A 6,851-nucleotide genomic window follows, 5' to 3' on the forward strand; every position below is an offset into this window, starting at 1 on the left:
TCTCGCATTGAGGGAGTACTTGAGTGGAGGCCCCATGGACTCTTTTTGAAAGTGGTTTGTGGTGGAATAGTTTGTATTTCAGTGTGTAAGTGCTCAGGCACGATGCCACCAGAACCTAAGGAGGCTTCAGGCGATTGCCCGTGGAGGTGCGATGACCGTGCACGTGAACGGAGGTTGCATTCGGAAGGCAGACACAGGCAGTGGCTCATTGAGAGGGGAGAAGATTTTCCAAGATGGTGGACATTTCTAGATGAAGTTCAGAGCAACACAAGTCTATCCTTCTCGACAGTGGCAAGGTAGTTGCAGTCCTGGGAAATTCCATGTAAGTACTTTGCAATTGGTCCATAAATCAACTCAGGGGGCAGGCTGAGATAATTACCAACAGATTTTTCATGACTGTCTGTTTGAAAGTTGTGCATAATGTAGGGCAATTATTTGCTATGAAGGACCATTCCCAGTAACATGGGATAGCACCTCTTACACTGCCCACCCAATGCCAGTAGCAGTGCCCCACACCCACGCGCCTAATCCCTAACCATCCAAAATGCTCCCATGAAATTCCAAGCATTCCCTAGAAATGACTGAATCAGTTTCCTGAGCCACAGGAAGGAGATGGGATAGTCTTCTACATGCTTTTGGAATCCACTGAAAGATTTTCTGCTGGAAAGTGACATAAACAGATAAACAATTTTGAAAGCTCATACGGGATGCTATGGAGAGAACTGATGGTTACAGGAGCAAGTGGGTGGAAGATACACTGCCTGTAACTGTGCCATTAACACAACAAATGGGCACATGCACACTTGTTTCTAGTTGGCAGCTTGGCATCACGGTGACCTCATGCTGACCTCACCACCTGACTCAGGGTGATCTCATGCATCAAACAAGATGCTGTCCTTTCATGGCCATTCCAAGGTGGGTTGCAAATTAGCGATTGTGACCCAAATTGGACCATTTTGACCATTTCTTTCTAGTCTGGAACTCCACTGAAACATGTCCATCATCAGAACCACATACACACTGCCACAGGACAGGTAGGAGCTGTATGTGTGGTGCACCCTCTGGGTATGGAATCCAGGACTTCTACCACTCAATCACCACTGGTCCCTTGCAATTCTACTAAGCAAACAGTCATTTGATTCCTTCCTATGCCTTCTAATGCCTGAGCATACATGTTGAAATATAATATATATGTATATATATATACTGTATAGTTATTGTTATACATTGTTTTTAACAGGAATGATTGATGATACAAGTTTAGATTTATAAGCAAACATTTTGGAAGAAATGCTTGTCCAATGAGGGATGAGAGCATTTCTATCTGAAGCCAGGAAGCTATTTTAATCGTTGGGGCAAGTGATGATGGTGCCTTAGGCTAGCGTGGAAGGAGCAGAGATGGAAAGAAATGGATAAATTCAGGATGATTTTTGAGTACAAAGGCTAATTAATGAAATTGATGTCGGATGAGGAAAGGACTTTTGGCTCTATCAACGAGGCAAATAGTGGTGGCATTGACCAAGAAGGGGCAGAGCCCAAGGTTGAGTGGGAAGCAGCATGGGAACCATGAGTTCACTTATGGCGGCAGTAAGTGTAAGATGAGGTCCACGGTGGAGATGTAAGCAAGCAGAGATGCATGAGTCTTGAGTTGTGGAGACATGCCCTACTTGGAGACACACCTGGGAGGCAGTGGCCCTCAGACTGCATCAGAGCCATAGGGTGGGAGCCTGAATGAGGTCACCTTGGGCAAGTGGGTGGAAGGATAGCCAGGACAGAGCTCAACGGCCCTCCAACACTATTAAATAAGGCATTCTACCCTATTAATTAGTCCATTAGGAGAAACACTCAAGTGTCTACATTAATTTTAATGAAAATATTTAATGAGTGATGACACCAGTTTGGGCTTATGGATAAAAATTTTGGAATTAATTGTACTCATTTATCAAAACACGAGGATATACTTTCCTTTTGAACTTGAAGTTATTTCCCAAAGTCTCGGTAGTTCATAGAGTATAGCTATATAACAATTTTAGGATTTAAAAAGTAGCAATTAATGTTTGAACTAAGGGCAAGCTACATAAGGGAGGTCTTGAACTAATGCTCTCATATGGAAAATTACAGAAAAAGCCCAATAACCAGTATTTACTAGCCATCTACAAAATAGGCAGATTTATCTGCTTAAAAATGACTCATATTTTCTAGAATTTGATAGATTCCATTATTTTTTCTTTTTTACAGATTGTAACATGTTTTCATATCAATTTTAATTATGTAAAATGTGAAGACCACTGGATTTTAAAATAGATATACACATTAAAAATTAAATCACCCTAGTAGCTTAACCAAACATAATAACAGCAATTACATTGATTTGGATAAATCTGCTACGCAAGGCCTCTTTAAAGTGTTGCAAAGCAGGAGGGTTACTTTGGGGATTAAGGTGTACCTGACTCAAACCATGGTATTTTCAATCACCTCATATACATGTGAAAACTGGACATTGAATAAGGAAGACTGAAGAAGAATGGATAAATTTGAATTATGGTGTGGGTGAAAGATATAGCACCCTGGACTGTCAAAAGGACAAATATGTCTTGGATGAAATACAACCAGAATGCTCCTTAGAGGCAAGGATGGTGAGACTGTGTCTTACATACTTTGAACATGTGGTTAGGAGAGACTAATCCCTGGAGAAGGGCATTGTGTTAGGCTGGGTTGGCTAGAGAAACAAAAAAACCCAGTGACGCTCACACATACATAAGAAGGAACTTCATATCAAGATGAGGCATCCCAGGCCAGTCCAACTCAAGTCCATAGGTCTGATGCTAGCTGGAGCCCTCTTCAAACTCAAGTAGCGTAAGGTCAATGACTCCGACAGGGGAAGCGGGATTTGAGGGCATCACAGACCAGTGAGCACAGAGTCGACTAGATCCAAGGTCTGGGGAAACATGGCAGGGCACAGACAGCTTGGAGACTGGCTCCCAATGTCAGCAGGCTACATGGAGTCGCCCCTGAAGGAAGACACAGAGTCCCAGCAAAGATAAAGGTGAAGGGCAAGAGAGAGAGAAGCTCTCACTGTCTCTCTTGTAGAAAAAAGCCACACCCTTAAGGGGGCATAATCAAGTGGTGACCCGACTGAAGGTTGGACTCCAGCCCTACACATTCTCACAAATTCAAGTTGACACACGATCTAACTGCCTAGTGTAAGAAGAAGCAGATGCCTGCTATCCCGAGAGCATAGAACTGGCAGACATTGGACTTTGGTTTGGACCTCTTGCCTTGAGGGTGCCCAATGAATGGTGGGCCAGAACTACCACATACTTACTATTTCAATGCCTTCCTTGCTTTATTATGACATGCATTAATCTGGTAGGCCTGGTTCTGCTGTTGTGAATGAAAATTATTAAAAGTTTGACCCATTGTTTGTGTAAATAGTGTCATCGCTTAACATTTTAATTTATACAAGTGAATAATTCATGAATTACAGTTCATAGCTGGGCTATACACATATAATTTCCTTTTCTGAATAGTTTTTAAATTCTGCGCCACTGGTAAAATTAATGACACTATCAATAGAATTATTTTATGCTCCAGGGGGACAAATGATAATATTCTCTAACCTAAAATGACAATGGTGTCTCTAAGGTGAAGCAGAAACATATATAAACCATAAATATATAAATGGATTTTTGCCTCACACTTAAGTCTAGCCCCAAACTAAGAACAATTTGTTCTGATGACATGGACCTGCTTGAGGAAGAGGTCACTGAAGGCATGGGTACGACAGCAAAGTGTGGTGAAGAAAATACACAGTGCCCGGCTACCAGAAGGAATAAAATCTTAAAGTCTTAAAGGCTTGTCTTCCAACTAGTAAGGTGTCAACTAAATCCACATGGAATACATACACCAGCCGGTGTAATCTAAAGACTGTAAATAATAAAATCTGAAGGAGGGAGTGGTATTCCCAGAGCTTAAATTGTAAACACCAGGTTTGCAGAAGGCAAAATCCATATGCTGAGTTCACACATGGATTAAGCCTTCAGTGAATCCGCCTCTCCCTGCTCACTAAAAAAAAAAAAATCTAACTACCGCAGACATTGTGATTGGTAGGGTAGAGGGGCAACAAAACAACCAGAGGGAGGCCTTCCTTCATCAAGACAGATGACACGGTGGCTGCCACAATGAGGTCACACACCGTGAGGATGGTGCAGGACCAGGCAGTGTTTCCTTCTGTTGGACAGAGGGTAGCTATGAGCCTGAACCGTTGGGCACCAACTTTGGTGTGTGTCTCCCAGTTTTACAGAGAGAAAACCAAACTTTAACTGAAGAATCTTACCTAAGACCAACCTGAAGCCAGGATTTTGATTCAGGAATCTCGAACCCAAAGAATTCCAAATTTCTTTCCCATAATTCTCCTGCTCCTAGTCTCCTGCAAGATAAAACCTAGAATCTGAGAAATGCAGCAAGTCTAATTTTAAAGATAAATCAGTGTCACAGTCCATTGATATTGATGACTTGCTAGTTTCCATTGAAGAGGCTTTTCCTGTCACATGGGGATTAACTTCAGAGAAACGTCACAGTGGTGTTGTGCTTCCTGCCGTATGCCCAAATGGACTTACGTATCCTCTGAATGTTTAGATCGACCTATCTTGTCTCCTTTCCTCTCACAAGGATCTATGTTCACTTGTTTCTAAATATATATAGGAAAGTATAGAGGATGGGGTAGGAAAATTGATGGGTGTATGCATTAATGGGTTTGACTAGATCCAAGTGAGCTATTAATATGCCATGACTGGTGGTGGTGGAATCTACTGTGTATTTAGGCAGCCACCCAAGGCCAAGTGGCTGCCCGTTCACCAGCTATGAACACACACCCCTCCAGAAGCAGAATGAGAGACATCCTCAAGCAGAGACAAAACCACACTACAAAAGTAAATATTTGCCTACCAAGGGATGAAACAAGAATTTGAATTCAGAATGCATCAACGTGTAGGATCCTGGCGGAAGTTGCAGATGGGAATTCCAAATTCCACAGAGAGTTTGTTCCCAGACACTTCCTGTCACCAGATGAAGCAGGATCTGGATGAGAGAGACTAAGAAGTGAAGAGTTGTCCAAGGCTTGATGGAAGTGGAAGATCCAATGGGCCATCCATTTGGAGCAGAATAACCTAGGATCCAACCAGAGATGGAGAAATTATTTGAATATTGGGAGTCATGAGAGAAGAGCCCAAGACGCCCTATGAAGTGGGAATCGGCCGCAGGGCAATGGGTACACACTGGGCACTGACGATTTGGGTTGTTGTTTTGCCAGCCCAGAGCTCGGTATCTTCTTCACATAATGGTTATTATCATTGTGGGGGGTGAGGGAGGTTAAATGATTGCTAGGATTTAAATCATCTATCACATCTCGAGCATTTTATGTACTCTACCACCCCCACTCACTGGGAGCTCATTGTCTTTTGGGGGGGGGTGTATTTTGGGTGCTGTTGAGTAGACCGACTCTTAGTAACCCCGTGTGGCAGAGTGGCACTCCCCATGGGGAGTAACCTTTACATAAGCAGATGTCTAGCGTTTTTTTTCCCATAGAGCTGTTGGGTGGGTTCAAACCACCAAACCTTGTAACTGGGTTCTTAACCTCCATGCCACCCACCAACAGCTCACTCGGGTCTTCTCATTGCAACACTTGTTGTTTGAGTGTTTGCTCTGCATCTGGCTCTGTGCCCAGTCTTCAGTGTTCTTCACACCCTGTATCCTCACAACCACCTGCAAGACAGTGACTTCATTTTCCATTTTACAGAGAATGAGACTGAAGCGCAGACATTCACATACTTGCTAAGAGGACATAGCTAAAATGTGGTGGGATGAGGATTATAAAGGACATCTATGTAACTCAAGGGCCCGGGCTCTCAGCCATCACTTCTGCCCAGTAAGTGTGAATCCATGGGCTAGAAATAAGGTGTAGGTGCCTCTCCTCTCCGAGAGACCCCCAAACCAATGATAATTTTTTCCTCCTCTAGTTCTCATAGGGGAGGGGGATCCTAGGGCACAGCAGGCTACAAAATCACAAGGTCAGTGGTTCAAACTCACCTGTCACTTGTGGGAGAAAGATGAGGGGTCTACTTTTGTAAAGATTTACAGTCTCGGAAACCCAAGGTAGTTCTACTACCCTATAGGATCCCTATCGGTAGGAAATTGACTCAATGGCAGGGAGTTTTTTTTTTCTCACTTCTTCCCGTGTCTCATCCTAATTAGCAACAAGCAACTTAATTCTCCAATGTTTTCCCTCCCCCACCTTTAAAACTATAAGGTAACCTTATAAACCTTATAGTTTTAAAGATGGGGAGGGAAAATATTGGAGACACCACTTTACTGAAGGGTTGTGGGGAGGAGACAAGCCAGTCAGGGTGCAGGGTAGCAACGATGAAACATACAACTTTCCTCTAGTTCTTAAATGCTTCCTCCCCCACTATCATGATCCCAATTCTACCTTACAAATCTGGTTAGACCACAGGATGTACACTGGTGCAGATAGGAACTGGGAACACAAGGAATCCAGGACAGATGATTCCTTTAGGACTGGTGGTGAGAGTGGCGATACCTGGAGGGTGGCGAGAAGGTTGGGTAGAAAGGGGGAACTGATTACAAGGATCTACATATGTGTTAGTCTGGGTACTTTAAAGAAACAAATCCACAGAAATTCATGTATAAGAGAGCGTTTTCTATAAAGGTTAAGTGCGTATCAAGGAAACGCCCCAACCCAGTGCTGCCCAAGCCCACAAGTCCAACATTAACCCATTAACTCATATGTCCAACACCAATCCAAACAGTCCTCCTCCATCTCACAAAACAGA

Source organism: Echinops telfairi, unplaced genomic scaffold (assembly GCF_000313985.2).
Source record: "Echinops telfairi isolate 266 unplaced genomic scaffold, ASM31398v2 ScPeMD7_5868;HRSCAF=6743_1, whole genome shotgun sequence".
Classification (NCBI taxonomy): Eukaryota; Metazoa; Chordata; class Mammalia; order Afrosoricida; family Tenrecidae; genus Echinops; species Echinops telfairi.